Genomic DNA, 16,657 nt, shown 5'->3' on the forward strand with positions numbered 1-16,657 from the left:
AACACAAAAAGGTGACACTAGTGTTACTGAGTTTGTGGATGTCTTATTTTAAAATAATACTATATTAACTCCTTCCCGACTAGGTGATATTCCATTTTTGTGCTTTAGTTTTTTCCTCCCCTTTTTCCAAGAGACATAGTTCTTTTATATTTCCGTCGACATAGCCATGTGAGGGAATTCAGAAATTTGTAAAAAAATGAAAAAAAAATCTGTATGTCGCCCATTTACAAGAGCAATAACGTTTTCAATTTTCGGCATATGGACACGTGTGAGAGCATGTTTTTTGCTCCCCAAGTTGACATTTTTATTGATATTACTTTGGGGTAGATATGATGTTTTCATCGCCTGTTACATTACTGTGTGGTGTAGAGGCAGTCAAAAACTAAAATTCTGGAGTTTTGATTTATTTTACATTTTGATAAATCGGACATTTATGAATGCAGTGATACCAAGTATGTGTAATTTAAAAAAAAAAAATTCTTAATTTTTAATGGGGGAAAAGGTGGGTGATTAGAACTTTTTTTTTTTCATTCTTTTTCACTTTTCACTGTACTTGTTAGTCTCCTCTGGGGACTTGAAGCTGTGATTATTGATTACTTGTGCTACATACAGCCATGCCGCAGCATTATTGTATATAGCAGAAATCGCAATCTCCTATTAATGCCAGCTATAGGCTGACTTTCACAGGAGTACCGTCTTGACAGGCACAGTGGTCTTCAGTAGACCCCTGGCTGTCATAATAAGCCATCGACGTCCCACGATCATGTCACAGGAGCGTCGATGGACACATTGAGTTACACATTCCCCTGCCGGCGCGTGTCAGAGGTTGACAGTAACAATTTACTAACAGCCGTGAGTGGAGCTCTGCTCCATCTGCAGCTGTTAGAGGCAGATGATGGCTGAGTGACACAGCCATCATCTGCCAAGAAAGATGTGGGCTCGCTACAGGAAGCCAGCATATGACATACAAGTACATCATATGTACAGTTGCGCTCAAATGTTTACATACCCCGGCAGAATTTTTTGCTTTCTTGGCCTTGTTTCAGAGAATATGAATGATAACAAAAATACTTTTTCTCCACTGATGGTTATTGGTTGGGAGAATCCATTTATTGTCAAACTACTGTGTTTTCTCTTTTTAAATCTTTATGACAACCAAAAACATCCAAATGACCGTGATCAAAAATTCACATACACCAGTTTTTAATACCGTGTATTGTCCCCTCTAACATCAATGACAGCTTAAAGTCTTTTGTGGTAGTTGTGGATGAGGTTCTTTATTTTCTCAGATAGTAAAGCTGATCATTCTGCTTGGCAAAAAGCCTCCAGTTCCTGTAAATTCCTGGGCTGTCTAGCATGAAGTGTGCAGTTGAGATCTCCCCAGAGTGGCTCAATGATATTGAGGTCAGTAGACTGAGATGGCCACTCCAGAACCTTCACTTTGTTCAGCTGTAGCCAATGACAGGTCGACTTGGCCTTGTGTTTTGGATCGTTGTCATGTTGGAACTTCCAAGTACGTCCCATGCGCAGCTTCCGGGCTGATGAGTGCAAATTTTCCTCCAGTATTTGCTGATAACGTGCTGCATTCAGCTTTCCTTCAACTGCTACCAAGTTTCCTGTGCCTTTGTAGCACACACATCCCCAAAACATAAGCGATCCAACTCCATGCTTTACAGTAGGAATTGTGTTCCTTTCATCATAGGCCTTGTTGACCTCTCTCCAAATGTGACATTTATGGTTCAATTTTGGTCTCATCACTCCAAATTACATTGTTCCAGAAGTTTTGAGGCTTGTCTCTGTGCTGATTGGCGTATTGTAGGTGAGATACTCGGTGGCATTTGCACAGTAATGGCTTTCTTCTGTTGACTTGACCATGCAGCCCATTTTTCTCTTCAAATGCCTGCTTATTGTGCATCTTGAAACACCCACACCACTAGTTTTCAGAATCCTGAATTTCAGCTGATGTTATTTGTGGGTTTTTCTTTGCATTCCGAACAATTTTCCTGGCAGTTGTGACCGAAATTATTGTTTGTCTACCTGACCATGGTTTGGTTTTTACAGAGCCCTAGATTTTCCATTAGTTAATCACAGTTTGAACGCTGCTGACTGGCATTATCAATTCTTTGGATATCTTTTTGTATCCCTTTCCTGTGTTATACAGTTCAACTATCTTTTCCCGTAGATCCGTTGATAATTCTTTTGCTTTCCCCATGACTCACAATCCAGAAACGTCAGTCTGTCTGAATCCCAGAAACTCACACAGTTTTTATGCACACACACTGATTACAAGCAAACAGTTCACATGTGAGGATGTTTCCTTAATTAGCCATTCAAACCCTATTGTGTCAAATTTTGTGCATGTCATCAGGCCAAAATCACCAGGGTATGTAAACTTTTGATCAGGGTCATTTGGATGTTTTTGGTTGTCATTAAGATTTAAAAAGAGAAAACACAGTAGTTTGACAATAAATGGCTTCACCGAACCAATAACCATGAGTAGAGACATTTTTTTTTGTTATTATTTATGTTCTCTGAAACAAGGCCAAGAAAGCAAAAATTCTGCTGGGGTATGTAAACTTTTGAACACAAATGTAGGTAAGGGGTTAAGGGCAATTCTAAAAAAGCATTAATATGGGTCCCTTATATAAAATAAATTTGCCTAGGACAAGGCATCTTTGTTTGCATATATTTAGTAAGTATATTCAGCCTATGTGAATAAAGCCTTAAAGGTAACCTTTGTTTTCATCATTTAAACTTCTACTCTTTTTGGGATTTTCGGTCCAGTGGGTGGTCCTTTCAGTTATTGACAACTTTCTTTATATGTACACTTATACAAAGGAAACTGTCGGTCACTGATAGGACCGCCCACTGGACTAAAATTCCCATAAATAGCAGACGATTAAAATATTAAAACATGGATTATGCTGAATATTTTCTGACAAAACTATAAATCATCACTCAATTCCTGCTCTGTAAGATATTGCCTGCAGATAATAATGCATTTTCATGGTGACAGGTTCCCTTTAAACAGGTTGTATAGAAGTGTAACACAGGTGCATTTTGTATGAATAAAATGTGTGCAGTATAATGGTCTGAATTACCATCATCATAGGGGTCAATACTGTTGTTATTATGGATTATTAGATCCATAGTCAGTATAAAACCTCATTCAGACTTCCTTTTTCTTCATGTACATAAACAACTTACCAATTTTCATGAGTGTGCTGGATCACATTTTGATGAGTGTTTTGTTAGTGTGTCAGTTTTTGTAATCAGTGTTTTATCAGTTTTTTTTTCATATTAAAAAAAATCCAGTTCATGGACTCATAGACTCATTGGCAAATTTGTTAAAAATTAACATGGCTCTTTTTTTCGTAGACACTCAGTTCCCTTAAAATGTAGGCATGTCAATAGCTTAGACGATTATGAGTACATGTTCTATACATTACAATTGGAAGTTTGAATGATGTCTTACACTGTACTGACACTAGCTGCATTTACACTCATTGTCTTTGCATTCATTTAAAAAAACTCAAAAAACTAGAACTGAAAAATACTTTATTCATCTGTTTTCAATTATTTTAGATCAGCTGTACTAAAATCAGAAATAAAGAGAGAAAAGAAACCTTAAACCATTACTGTGAACACACGTTCCAGGCTCAGGTAAGCAGGCTCAGTATTCTGGCTTGGATTCTGCTAACTATATCTAGTCTTGATAATCTTTATGGGCTCTAGAGTTAAAGATGGTGGTTCTAGTTTGATATTACCTGACAACATAGGAGTTGTCACATAAAGACAAATCAATTAAGATATTAGCATATCATAGTAAAGGTTTTTCCACCTGGGACCCTCACTGTGTGAGCTAGAATGGAGACTTGCTCTGTTTAATGGTCTCACCTTCTGGCAGACCACAACTATGCTAATGCTACAAGATTGGACATTAGTCTAATTGGCTACTCTGTAATATTATGTTGCATCTATATGTGCAGGAAGATAAATGCTTGACAGGCTGAGCCTTCCCCAGCAAAATTAACAGTTTGCCAAGTAGCGAGTCACAGGGCAACTAGTTGAATGCCCCATTAGACAAATTTTGAGAGTGTTTGTCTTGAATTGGTCAATTCTGAAATGCTCCTTTCATGTCGACAAAATAAGCAAAATGAGCAGACACTTGAAAAGATTCTTCAAACTTTCCCATTTCCTTCCAATTTCATTTTGAATGTTAGACACATGTTGGACATAGCCAAAAGAGAACAGATTGCTTATTTCTAAGGGCAGAAGAGAGGAAAAGTGTGAAATATGTATACAACAAGGTACTGGATCTTTATAGTTATGCCTTATTTTTACTATTTACAAAAAGCTTTCCTCGGTTTCCTTCTAATAAAACAACAATTGACAAGATAATTTGTAGATCCTGAGACCCAAAACAGATCACATTCATTATTATGTAAGTGATGTGTCAGTCTAAATGAGTTTTTCAAAGGCTATAATCAATCAGGGATTTCCAGGGCACCTCTATTATTAATGTGTTACCTGTTCACCTGGTTGTTAACAAAGTGTCCATGTTTCCAGCTATACATAACTACAGCTTTTTTTAATACCACTGAATGATAGACACGTCCTCTCGAAGTGCAGAGTTTAGCATTTATCCTGTCATCACCAGAGGCTTGGGTCATGGGCTGTTGCACCACTATCTGCTACTGCAATTAAACTGAACCAAGCGGGACAGATGCAAATATCACTCATGACTAGGATTAAGATCAATGGAATGTACTCTCAACTTAGAAGTAATTAATAAGAAAAATGTTTAAAACATTAAATGGAAAACAGAGTCTCCGAATAAGAACTAAAACCTAATATTGATAGCTAAAAAAAAATACAAAAATGGAGAATACTGAAGACATTCCTCATGAACTACAAGCAAATTTTACTAATTATATTGATGACCTATCATCAGGCCTCATTCACAAGTCAGTGATTTTCCCAAAGGAAAAAAATGGACAGAGTTTCACCAGTGATTTTCATCAGAGTTTCATCAGATTTTCATCAGTGTCATTAGTTTCATCAGAGTTTGGTCAGAGTTTGATAAGTTTTTTCCACTGATGAGAAAAACAAAGTTTCTTCACCTTGTCCTATCTGTCAGTGAAAAACAGACATTACACAGATGGCATCCAAGTGCTGTCTGATTTTTACATGGACCCATAGATTTTCATTGCTGAATTTGATCTGACATTCCCAACAATATCAGACATGTCTCAACAATTTTCACAAAACACTCGGTCGGCAAAAGATCACGAAAAAGTGAATAGCCCCATAGGTTGTTGTAGGTAAAGTGCTATCTGTAAAAAAAAAACAAAAACATATAGCCTCATATGTGAATAACTGATATGTGAATGAGCCTTTAGAATGTGTAATATGCAACATGTAAGCCAAACTTTTGGGATCTCCACCAAATGGAGAACAAAGCTACTATAGCATTCCAGGAATTGACACAACTCCGTCCAATGGGTCAATGTCTGCACAACTAAGTTTGGTTTATTGTCTTGACTCAAATGATGGGATTGGGTTCAAACATGGCAAAGATCTATATTGTATGTGATAAAAGAACAACTTTTTCAAAAACTAGAAAAATGTTGAATTTACTGTAGAACTTAAAGAGTTGCCAATAATTAGGGAACAAGTCTGGTTATGGGCAGCCATTGCTGCCCATGGATTGTGTTTGAGTGAGTAAAGTTGAACTAAAAAGACAGACACAACTAATTAAGTTTTAGTCTTGTAAAAATAGGCACCAGTGTTGTAAAGCGTGTGAGAGAGAAAAAGAGAGAAAGAGAGAGAGAACGGGAGGAGAAAGACGTAAAGAGAGAAAAGCAGAGAAAGAGAGAATGAGGGAGGAAGAAAAAGACATATGAAGAGAAAGAGAGCAGAGAGACAGGGAAAAAAGAGAGGGAGAAGGGAGAGCGCGAGAGAGAGAATATGAATTTTGGAAGATGGCTGGTAATATTCACCCCCCATCAGCAGTGGGCTTAGCTCACAATTATTTGTTTTGTTGCTTATTATTGTATTTCTTACATCTGTATTATATCATATCATTTATTATGTTAACATATGCATTATTTAAGTATCCTACTGTTATCTGCCACTGATAGAAAGTCTGCCTCCTGATAGTCTGCCATAATCACACTGTGGGACATAATGAGCACTACCTGTTATGTAGGTGCTTACTACATCATTGTTTTATGTAGTGTCATTTCTTAATTCCAAAATAGCAACGTGTAACTAAACCATTCCTCCGGAGTAACACTTCACTTAGAGTGATTTGGGGATTGTGAGAATCCAAAGAGAAGAAAATTCTCCTGGAAAGCTGAACGCAGCACAGTGAAAAAAGGGAATATTTATAGCACAGCATTGTAGCCTATGGTGGAAGATCAACATTCTTATAAATATGTTTTATCCATTTCCATCTTATTGTGATCTTTTTCCCAGTTCTCCTGTCTGCTAGTCAACAGGGATTTCAGTAATAGTAATACATTATATATTATTTTGAATTGGTGAAACATTGAATAAAAGAACAAAAGATAACAAGCACTTTGTGAATGCCGGAGACCATAAATCAGTCCTATGAAGAGACAAAAAGATGAGGAAAAAAATAAAAATTGGAAAGTAATAAGCAACAGTCAGGCTTTTTTTTAGTCTTCTCTTGTTATATCATTTTATAAGATTGCTTATTTTAATAATGAGAGAAAATAATGTCTTGGACACTTTTTCTGTGATATGTAATATGGTCTCAGCAGGATATAATGTGTCTACCTTGAAATGTTTCAAGGACTGTGCCGGTTGGATACAACGAATATTAAAATTATTTCCCTGAAGGTTTTATTCTGTGAAAGTTTTTTTTTTAACACTCAACATATTTCCTATTTAAATGTATCACACAGTCTGCAATTGTAATATATTTATTTTCATGTAAATATATTCAAAAAGGGACCGCAATCAAAATCAATGAATACTTAACAGAGTCAGCTGTAATGAATACAGGAGTATATAGGATCAAAGCTAATTTATGAGCCTTCTGTGACATGAAGCATTCCTGATTTTCTTCAATAAAAATATTTATCCCCGGTTGTGATATTTGGGAGGAGATGTCACGCGATTGCTTCCCTTGTAACTCTGACAGTTTAAAGTTTTTTTACTTCTTTTTTAAGAAAAGCAAGACATCTAAGGGAAAATATGCAACAGATTGAATCTATAAATGAGAACGAAACTGCACCCATGTGCAAAATAAAACAATACACCCTAAATAACTCATGGCAGCCAATGTCGTGCCATCTGCTCTGTAACTTACACCTAAGCCTAAAATAAAATTGGTGAAAAATACCAAGGAAGGTGCTGCTAAATTTGCAGAATGAGAACTCCAGGGCACTATAACTGCGAGACCTTTTCATGAGATATAAGGATAGAGTCTGACAATGTATTATGAATCATATTTTATGTTTGTGCTGTTGTTTAGGACATTGAGGAGTCAGCAGGCCTTTTACTGGCTAGTCGCCATGTTGTTTAATAAATCATGGCATTTCACAGCATCAAGCTCAGCTTTACTTTAGAATAGGAACATTTGGAAATGGATCAAAGAAGAAACTCTGTGTAGTAACACCTTCTAAGATGTTGGGGTTGTCAGACATGAGAAAATGCGGCTCATGGGAGATGAAGTTTCTGCGGTGGAAAAATATTTGTTATTATGGGAAATTTTAGACTTTTTTATATGCTTTACTTCTGGTTTGCTTTGTAGTATTATGTTACTCAGACCACGCAACAAATATAAAAAGAAATAATAAATATTTAGTAAACTCTAAAGTAACATATGTAGAAGAGGCAGGTGAGAGCTAAAGTTAAGTCAAAGAACAATTTACTTTCATGAATAAGTAAAAGTTCAAATGGGATGTCACGTTAAAGAAAAATGTGCTGCTGTATTAATGCGATTGGTCCGTAAATTCAATCTGCAGAATGAAGTAGAGTGATGGCTAGACTGAACTCTGTGACAATTTGTTCTTTTGCTATCTCAGAAATATCGCTTTTTATGTGATGTACACACAAAGGCGCAAGGAACACATCAAGGAAGCAAGTCAATCTACTTCTACTGTATACTTTAGTTATAAGGAAGTATTTTACAGGTTATGAGTTCATCAGTATTTTCCATACATATTCAGAACTATAACATGGTCATATCATTTACTTGCAACACAAAAATGAGACCGTGTATTGGATTTGTAACCATCATATAACAAAACTTCTAGAAGGTAATGTCTATAATAACACCTATGATTAACACTATCACAGTTAGAAGGCAGATGGACGGCAATCTCCACTTTAGTGATCAGTGTCAGGAAGCTGCTGCCAAGGCATATAAAATAATGGGATGCATTGAACGAGACATAGATGCTCATGACAAGAACATAGTTTTGTCTCAACAGAAGTCACTGGTGCAGCAACATGTAGAATACTGTGTACAATCCTAGTCTCCGGTTTGCAAGAAGGACGTAGCTGAACTTGAGGGGGTGCAGAGAGGAGCAACCATGGTTATTAAGGGAATTGGTTATCTGCAATACCAAGACAGGTTATTAAACTTGGGGTTATTCAGGTTGGAAAAACAGAAGCTTAGGGACGATCTTATTACAATGTACAAATATATGAGGGAACAATATAGAGATCTTTCTAATATTCTTTTTACACCTAGGCCTGTGATGGGGAGAAGAGGGTGTCCTCTACTTCTAGAGGAAAGAAGGTTTAATCATCATCACACACGCAGATTCTTTACTGTAAGAGCAGTGAGACTATTCAGCTCTCTGCCACATGATGGTGTAATGAGTGATTCACTACAAAAGTACAAGGAGGCCTGGAGACCTTACTTGATACATATAATATTACAGGTTATGGACACTAGATTCTGTAATTGGGCATTAATCCAGAGAACTAGTCTCAATGCTGTATGTGGATTTTGGAAGGAATTTCCCCCTAATATGGTGCTATTAACATCTGACTCATACGGTTTCCACCTTTGTCTGGATCAACATATTAGCTTATAGGTTGAACTTTGTGGACTTAAGTGCACCTTGAATCTTAAAAACTATGAAACTATCAAACTATACCCAGTATGCAAATAATGCAAAAACGGTGTTAGACATGAGGTTAATATAAATATATATATAATATAAATATAAAGAAAATATATAATATAAATGGTATACAATCAGCATAAAAAATAAACTTTATTGAAATATAAAGAAATAAAAAAAAACACACAAATTGAAATTCCTGGTAAAATCGGAGAGATATGGTGAACTCAATGTGTCAGATTCGCTCATCTCTACTTGTCGATTATCTGACAATACACATTTAATCATCAGATCAAGATTGTAACACTATAAGTACTACTAAATTACTTTTACATTTTGTATAAGGATATAATAATGTAAAAAGGACATATAGTAGTGATGAGCGAGTACCGTAACATTTGTAATCGCTATACTCGTAACGAGAACTTTGTAATAATCGTGTATTCGTTCCGAAAAGCGTGTACAATGTAAGTTAATGGGAAATGTGAGTCATTTTCTGCTGGACCCTACAAAGGGGTCTGGGGGCCTGAGGAAAAGGCTGAAATGGATGGGAAAGTGATGAAACCAAATGGGAAGAGCCTGGAGAATATGCCTGCATGCATTTCTGACTCACGTATGGTTTCTAGGAATAAGTTTGCCACAGTATTACGCCACTTTTACAGACACACAAGAACAACTACCAAACCTAACCTAAATTGCATTTAACAGTCCAAAAAAGTTAAGAAACAGTTTTTCCTGCATAATCACTTGTATATAAGGCTAAATAAACCAGAGAAACCAAAAAATATCCCTTTCAGCCTTTGTTCACACTTACTGTTGTGCCATTTTTTTGCCTATTACAATTGGGAGGGCCCTAACTTATACATTTTGTAGGTCCCTCTGTCATACATCAATTTTAGTTCGTAATCCCCAGCACTTTAAAAGCACAGCTAGAACGTACCAGTAGGTATGTTGATCTTTGACCTTAGAGGCCTCATTTGGCTCTGTAACATGCGTTTTGGAGGGACAGCTGTTACTTAGACATTTGGGCAGTCCTTCCATCATTGACACTAAGATAGTGGAATACATGTTCCATAGCAGTTTACAATGTGCCAATTGTAGTGTTGGGCTTGACCCTCCTCCTCCTCCTCCTCCACCACCATGTGATACTGCGGCCCTAAATTCAAATGTTCAGTGGGCCTGCAGTAGGCAGGAAAGCTGAGTTTTGTGAGAGCCCTTGAGTGGCCCTGTAACATACATTTTGAAGTGCCCCTCCTCCAGGATGGGTTAAAGATGTTTCTCCAAATGGCTTAGAGATTTTGATTGTCAATATTCCCCAGAATATATAGCAAGACTTCTTGATACTGTACTACTTGGTCCAGTGCAGAATGTGCATCGTATTTCCAAAAATTACTCCTGGGGGCTGTGTCATAGGTGCAAGAAGATTCCATGACAAGAGCCTCCCTTGACAAACATTATCTGAGATGGAGTACTGTTGTAGTTGTGGCCCTCAATTCAAGTTTTCAGACGGCCATCAGTCGGTCATCAACAGTCAGTGTAAATTTCTATTGAATATGGATCAACAGTTCTCAAGAGCACCACTGCTGTGCGCCAAGTCAGGGCAAGGGGGTGTTCTGCTGCTGTGTGGAATTTTTTTTCTGAAAGTCCTTTAGAGAAAAACATTGCAGTCTGTAGCATCTGTCGTACCAAGTTGAGCAGAGACCAGGGCAAAGGCAACCTGAGCACCACCAGTATGCAAAACCACATGGCAGCCAAGCACCCCAATAGGTGGACGAAACACTAGAGTACCAAATCTGCATCTGCGGGTCAAACCAATGCCATGTCGCCTGGGCTATGTCCTTCAGAATCTACTGTTTAGGAAGCAGGTGCTTATACCTCTTGCCCACAAGCTGTGGTTGCTCATACACAGCAAACATCAACCACATCCACTTCATTGTCCCAGCGAAGCGTCTAATTGCCCATGCTTGAGAGCTTGGAAAGAGAGTGTAAATACCCAGCCACACACCGACACGCACAAATACTAAACTCGCACATTGCCAAATTGCTAGCTGTGGAGATGTTGCCATTTAGGCTTGTAGGAACACAGTATTTCCATGATCTCTTGGCTGTGGCTGCCCCACGATACTGTGTTCCCAGCCTCCACTATTTTGCCCAGTGTGCTGTCCCTGCATTATACTAGCACGTGTTAAACAATCTGAACCGTGCTCTCACCAACCCTGTAACCGGGAGGGTCCATCTAACAGACACCTGGACAAGTTGTTGTGGACAGGGACGATACACTTCTGTCACGGCACACTGGGTGAACCTGGTGGAGGGTGAGACAAAGGCGCAAACTAGAACAACATACATCCTACCCACGCCAACAATAGTGGGCCCAACTTCTCTCAGGGTTTCCGCCTCTTCATATTCCACTTCCTCTCTCCCCTCCTCCTGCTCCTCATCCTCTGCTGAATTACCCTCTCCATCACTGCCAAGTTGGGACCTGTACAGCAGCGCTTCGGCAAAGCGGCAACACGCTCTCCTGAAGCTGATCTGTTTAGGTCAGAAAGCACACACTGCAGCAGAGCTGTGGCAAGCTTTAAAACAACAGACCGATCAGTGGCTCTCACCGCTGCAATTCCAACCCGGTTTGGTAGTCTGCGATAATGGGCGTAACCTGGTGGCGACTTTAAAAGTCCACAAGTTGGTACATGTGCCATGCATGGCTCACGTGCTGAACCTAGTTGTTCAGAAATTTCTGAAAACTTACCGTGACTTGCCGTACCTACTTGAGAAGGTGCGCCGTATTAGCGCCAATTTCCGCCATTCCTCTACCACTTTTTCTGCTCTTACAGTGCTGCAAAATCGCTTGAATTTGCCAAGTCACCGACTCATTTACGACCAGCTAACGTGGTGGAACTCAACCTATCATATGTTGGCGAGGATTAGTGAACAGCAGAGGGCATTAGCTGAACACTAGGTTTAACATGCCCGTCAGACTGAGTGTCAGCCACCACACATAACAACTGTCGAGTGGGTGTGGATCGCTGACATTTGTGAGGTTCTTGAGAACTTTGATTACTGCACCAACCTCGTTAGCGGTGATCTGGCTATTATCAGTGTAACCATCCCGCTGCTGTGTCTCTTGAAACAATCACTGCATAATCTCAAAAAGGAAGCTTTGAGTGCCCAGCATGTTGGTATGAAGCCATATTTCCCAATGGGTGATACTACCCAGCCCAGCCAATATTGTGAGGCAACATTGGGTGATGAGGAGGAAGATGAGGAGGATGAGGAGGTAGAGGACTTGTTTTTCTGTGCTACCGAGGGAACTCGTAATGCTACAGAGGGGACACCCAACCCATGCTTCATGTCTGTCCAGCCTGGATGGGCAGGAGAGGAGGAGGTGGAGGAAGAGGAGGAGGCAAGTCAGCATGAGGAGAGGATGGGTACTGTTTCTACTGTTGGGGACACAGAACATTTGCCTTTTTGCAGCTTGGCTCACATGGCACAGTTCATGTGTAAGTGTCTGTGGCAAGACCCTCGCGTGATGCACATTTTATCGAACAATAATAATAATAATAATTTTTATTTATATAGCGTCAACATATTCCGCAGCACTTTACAATTAACCGGGGACATGTACATACAATAAATTCAATACAAGGTAAGACAGTTTAAACAGTTACATTAGGAGTAAGGTCCCTGCTCAAAAGCTTACATTCTATAAGGAAATAGGTGGACACAATAGGTGAAAAGTGCTTGTTATTTCAGGTCTGGCAATTATAATAAGTAGGGATTTTCATATAAAGCTGCATAATCCACACACGCCTCAACACGGAAAATGCAGACAGACTTACTCTGATTAAATTCAACAAGGACTGGATATCTTCATAGTTTGTAAACCCTCCAGATGACAGCAAGCCAATCTAAATTCACCAAAAATGCAGATTAATGAAATTGCTGTTAACGTCACCCCCTTCCCATAAAAGCCCGTTTACTTCCTTCGTCAAACATGACTCAGCCCATAGGGCCAATTTTTATAAACCCTATGCACATTGTGCAGTGGACAAACCAGGACAGTATTCCTACTACAGCCTAACTACTATTTGTGATTGATGGCCCTTGGGATGGTGGCTTCAAAAATAGTGGGGAAAATGGCCTGGTGCGCGCTTGTTAGCAGGCAGTAGGAAATGTTTGGACTACTGCTTTGCGTAGGGCACTAAACGCCTTTTTCAGTAGACTAATGTGGACAGCAGAAGGCAGGCTGTCACCCCAAAAACAGCGGGGAAAATGGCCTGGTGCGTGCTTGGTAGCAGGCAGTTGAAAATATTTGGACTACTGCTTTGTGCAGCGCACTAACTGTCTTTTCAAGTGGACTAATGTGGACAGCAGAAGCCAGGCTCTGACCCCTAAAACAGCGGGGAAAATAGACCAGTGCTTTTAAAAAAAAGGGCAACACAAAATGGTACTACTCTGTGTGCTAGAAAAATATTGCTTTGCCTTTGACAAGAGCTGTTTTAAGATGGACACTGGAAGAACACTTTAACCTCTCCCTACCAAATACACAATCTCTCCCTCCCTGTACTCTGACTTTGTTGTGTGTCTTCAGCTCTGAAAAGAGCTATTTTTTGGTGGTATTATGGAGCTAGTGAGCAGCTCCTTTAAACTGTCCCTGCTCGAGTATCTCTCCCTCCCTACTCTACACTGAACTAGTATACACTGCTGGTAGCCCTGAAAAGGGCTTTTGTTTTATCAAGAGGCCTAAACACTCTCCCTAGCAGCTCCGCGATCTCTCCCTATGCTTTTAGAATGCAGGCTCCAGATGCAATGTGCAAAAATAGCGGCGGCAGGGCTTAAATAGATGCTATGACACTAAGAGGCCAGCCAATCACATTAATGCCACAACCAAGATGTCTGCGGCATTACTGTGATTGGTTAAGAAGCCCAGAATGTTCAGTGGCTGCAAAGTAGGCGTCTAAACTGCAGGGCGGGACATCCGAATATAACGAGGCGAGTACACAAATACTCGCAATACAACGAGTAACCCGAATACCGTACTATCTGTGCGAATAGTAACGAATACCATCGCTCATCACTAACATATACCAAAAATAATTTTTTCATATGCTTAAAGGCACAATTAAAGTATAAAGTTTTCAACTTCATGACGAAAACATCTAAAAAAGTATGCATGGTGTTTTTCTTTAGTTGAATTCTTAAATATATTATACCTTAGCGTGGTAAGTAAAACTATGATAAAGGCCCAAAAGTTATAAACTGATGAATTCAGCAACTTTAAAAAAACAACGGAACCTGGAAAAATAAATTCAGTGTTGGATTAAATATGAATAAAACCCTCTATATCAAGATACAGAACCAATAGAGTTTGAATATGATGTGAATTGCCATAATTTTTTATCTATGAATTGGCATGGAATTGATCACTTGTGGAAGCAACCTATTATTTATTCCCTTATCCCTGCTAGCATTCTTCCCACTATTAGTAGTCACTGACCTGTGTATATGAATGCAGGGGTAAATGTCTAGATGCTGAATCCTCTCGATATTGACATGTTAGGATAAGTATATTTATACACTAGGTCTAATAATGGATCATTACAGAATGAGTTTTGTAAATAAAACTTGTAAAATATGAAGTAAATTCCATATGTATCTAATGAACTATGAAGTATGTCAAAACGTACAAGATCATGGTCATTACTAAGAATACATCATATACATTCCCAACATAGTAATAGTTTATTTTCCAAGCACTTAGAGTTGTTTTGCTAGTTTCTATATTACAACATTGCCCATTCTACCTTTCCCCTGACAAACTGAGCTAATTTAGACTCTGAGAAATGCTGAAAATAACTTGACATTGCTGGAGAGTTTATCATGACCACTATGTACCAATTCTACTTGTTAACCTGGAAAGTGCAAATTGCATCCCAGCTATTCCTACTTTACATTTGACATACGAGGTATGAGGTATGGAGCCAAATGCATCCTATTTATTTGTACAGGACAAATAATGGGCATCGTATTTACAGTATTTAACTAAGTGCAGTACTTCTTATAATAGTACAGGAAGCTCTTTGCTCTTACAAGTTACAACAATATCTAATTAAAAAAAGGAAATTTTTTTTTAAATATCCAATAAAAATCCTATTACCATCTGAAAAAAAAGTGTTCACTACATTTTCCCATATAATTACATCACATAATCAAAGATATTAATGCAGCAATGTATAGAACAGCTTTTTAATTGGCTATATTTTATTTTGAAAACTGCACATAATATTTTTGCTCAATGGTTTTAGTGAATTTTCAGTATAATAAAAGTTACAAATCTGTAAAGCATAAGCAAACAAATACGATTCTGAGCAAAAAAATAAAAATCACCGGCATCAGTATAGTAATCTCAGCTGGAATTCACCAAGGCAGGAAGGTATATAAGAAGCCTTCTCGAAACAAATAAATCAGCTTGTAACTTTAAAATCTGGGATAACCAGACAAAATGGATGGGAGGAGGCACACATCATTCTTTTGGAGTGTAAAAATTATCAAAATAAGTCAACAAGAGCATCTAACCTTGGCTTATGCTATCAAAGGGTATTGTTGGTGAAAAATAATCTCTTTAGGGGCCTAAATTTTCCTAAAACTTTCTTGTTTCCTAGATAAACAGTAAAAGGAAAAATTGGTAGATTCCTGAGCTGCCCAATCGGAGAATCGCAAATGGATGCAGTCAGAAACACGATAGGATGAGACTGCAGTTTATTTGTCTACGTGTTTCGAAGTCACAAAACCACTTCTTCAGGTTTGTCATCAAGAAGAAATTTTGTAACTTCGAAATGCATTGACAAATAACCTGAGTTCTCATCCTATCGAGTTTCTGGCTCCATTAATCTGTGATTCTCCGTTTGGGCAGCGCAGGAATCAACCTATTTTTTCTTTCAGTGTTCATATTTCATCCATGTGGGTCTGCAGCAGCATTTACAAGTCACATCTGTTGTTGTGGTCACACATCCAAAACCAGGTAAGCAATTTTTGAATCCACCCAATATAATTTATGCACTGGTAAAGCCATATTGCGTTGTTGTCTTTGCAGCTTTTTATAATGTTTATCCTGGATAGCAGAGGTAATTTTTTTCATTATTCATATACCATAAAGGTGATGTTTAAGAAGAAGATCAACATTGTCTTTCTCAGCTGCAGCTGCTCTTAGTTTGATCGGTGGCCAGAAAGTCAAAAGAGATGAGAAGTTTGATGGTTTGGTGAGGTGTCTGTTTAATAAGGCTCTCTGGCTGCTTTTTACACATTTAGTCTCTTGCTCCAGAACCCCAATAGGTCACAATTTTATAGCTAACTGCATTGCAGTATGTACTTTGGAATATGTAAGGGGACTTATTGTTCCCAAAGGACCATTTTATGGGTCTGCAAAGGCTTCCAGATTAGAGGAAGGACCAGAATTAAGGTAGCTCTCCTGATGATAGCTGCTAATTTAGGCTGCGGCTTATGATCTACAATAGGTTGAGATTTTTGGCTTGTAGTTTTTGAAGCAAAAT

Source organism: Phyllobates terribilis, unplaced genomic scaffold, assembly GCF_046119375.1.
Source record: "Phyllobates terribilis strain yellow unplaced genomic scaffold, ASM4611937v1 Scaffold_2__4_contigs__length_985480577, whole genome shotgun sequence".
Classification (NCBI taxonomy): Eukaryota; Metazoa; Chordata; class Amphibia; order Anura; family Dendrobatidae; genus Phyllobates; species Phyllobates terribilis.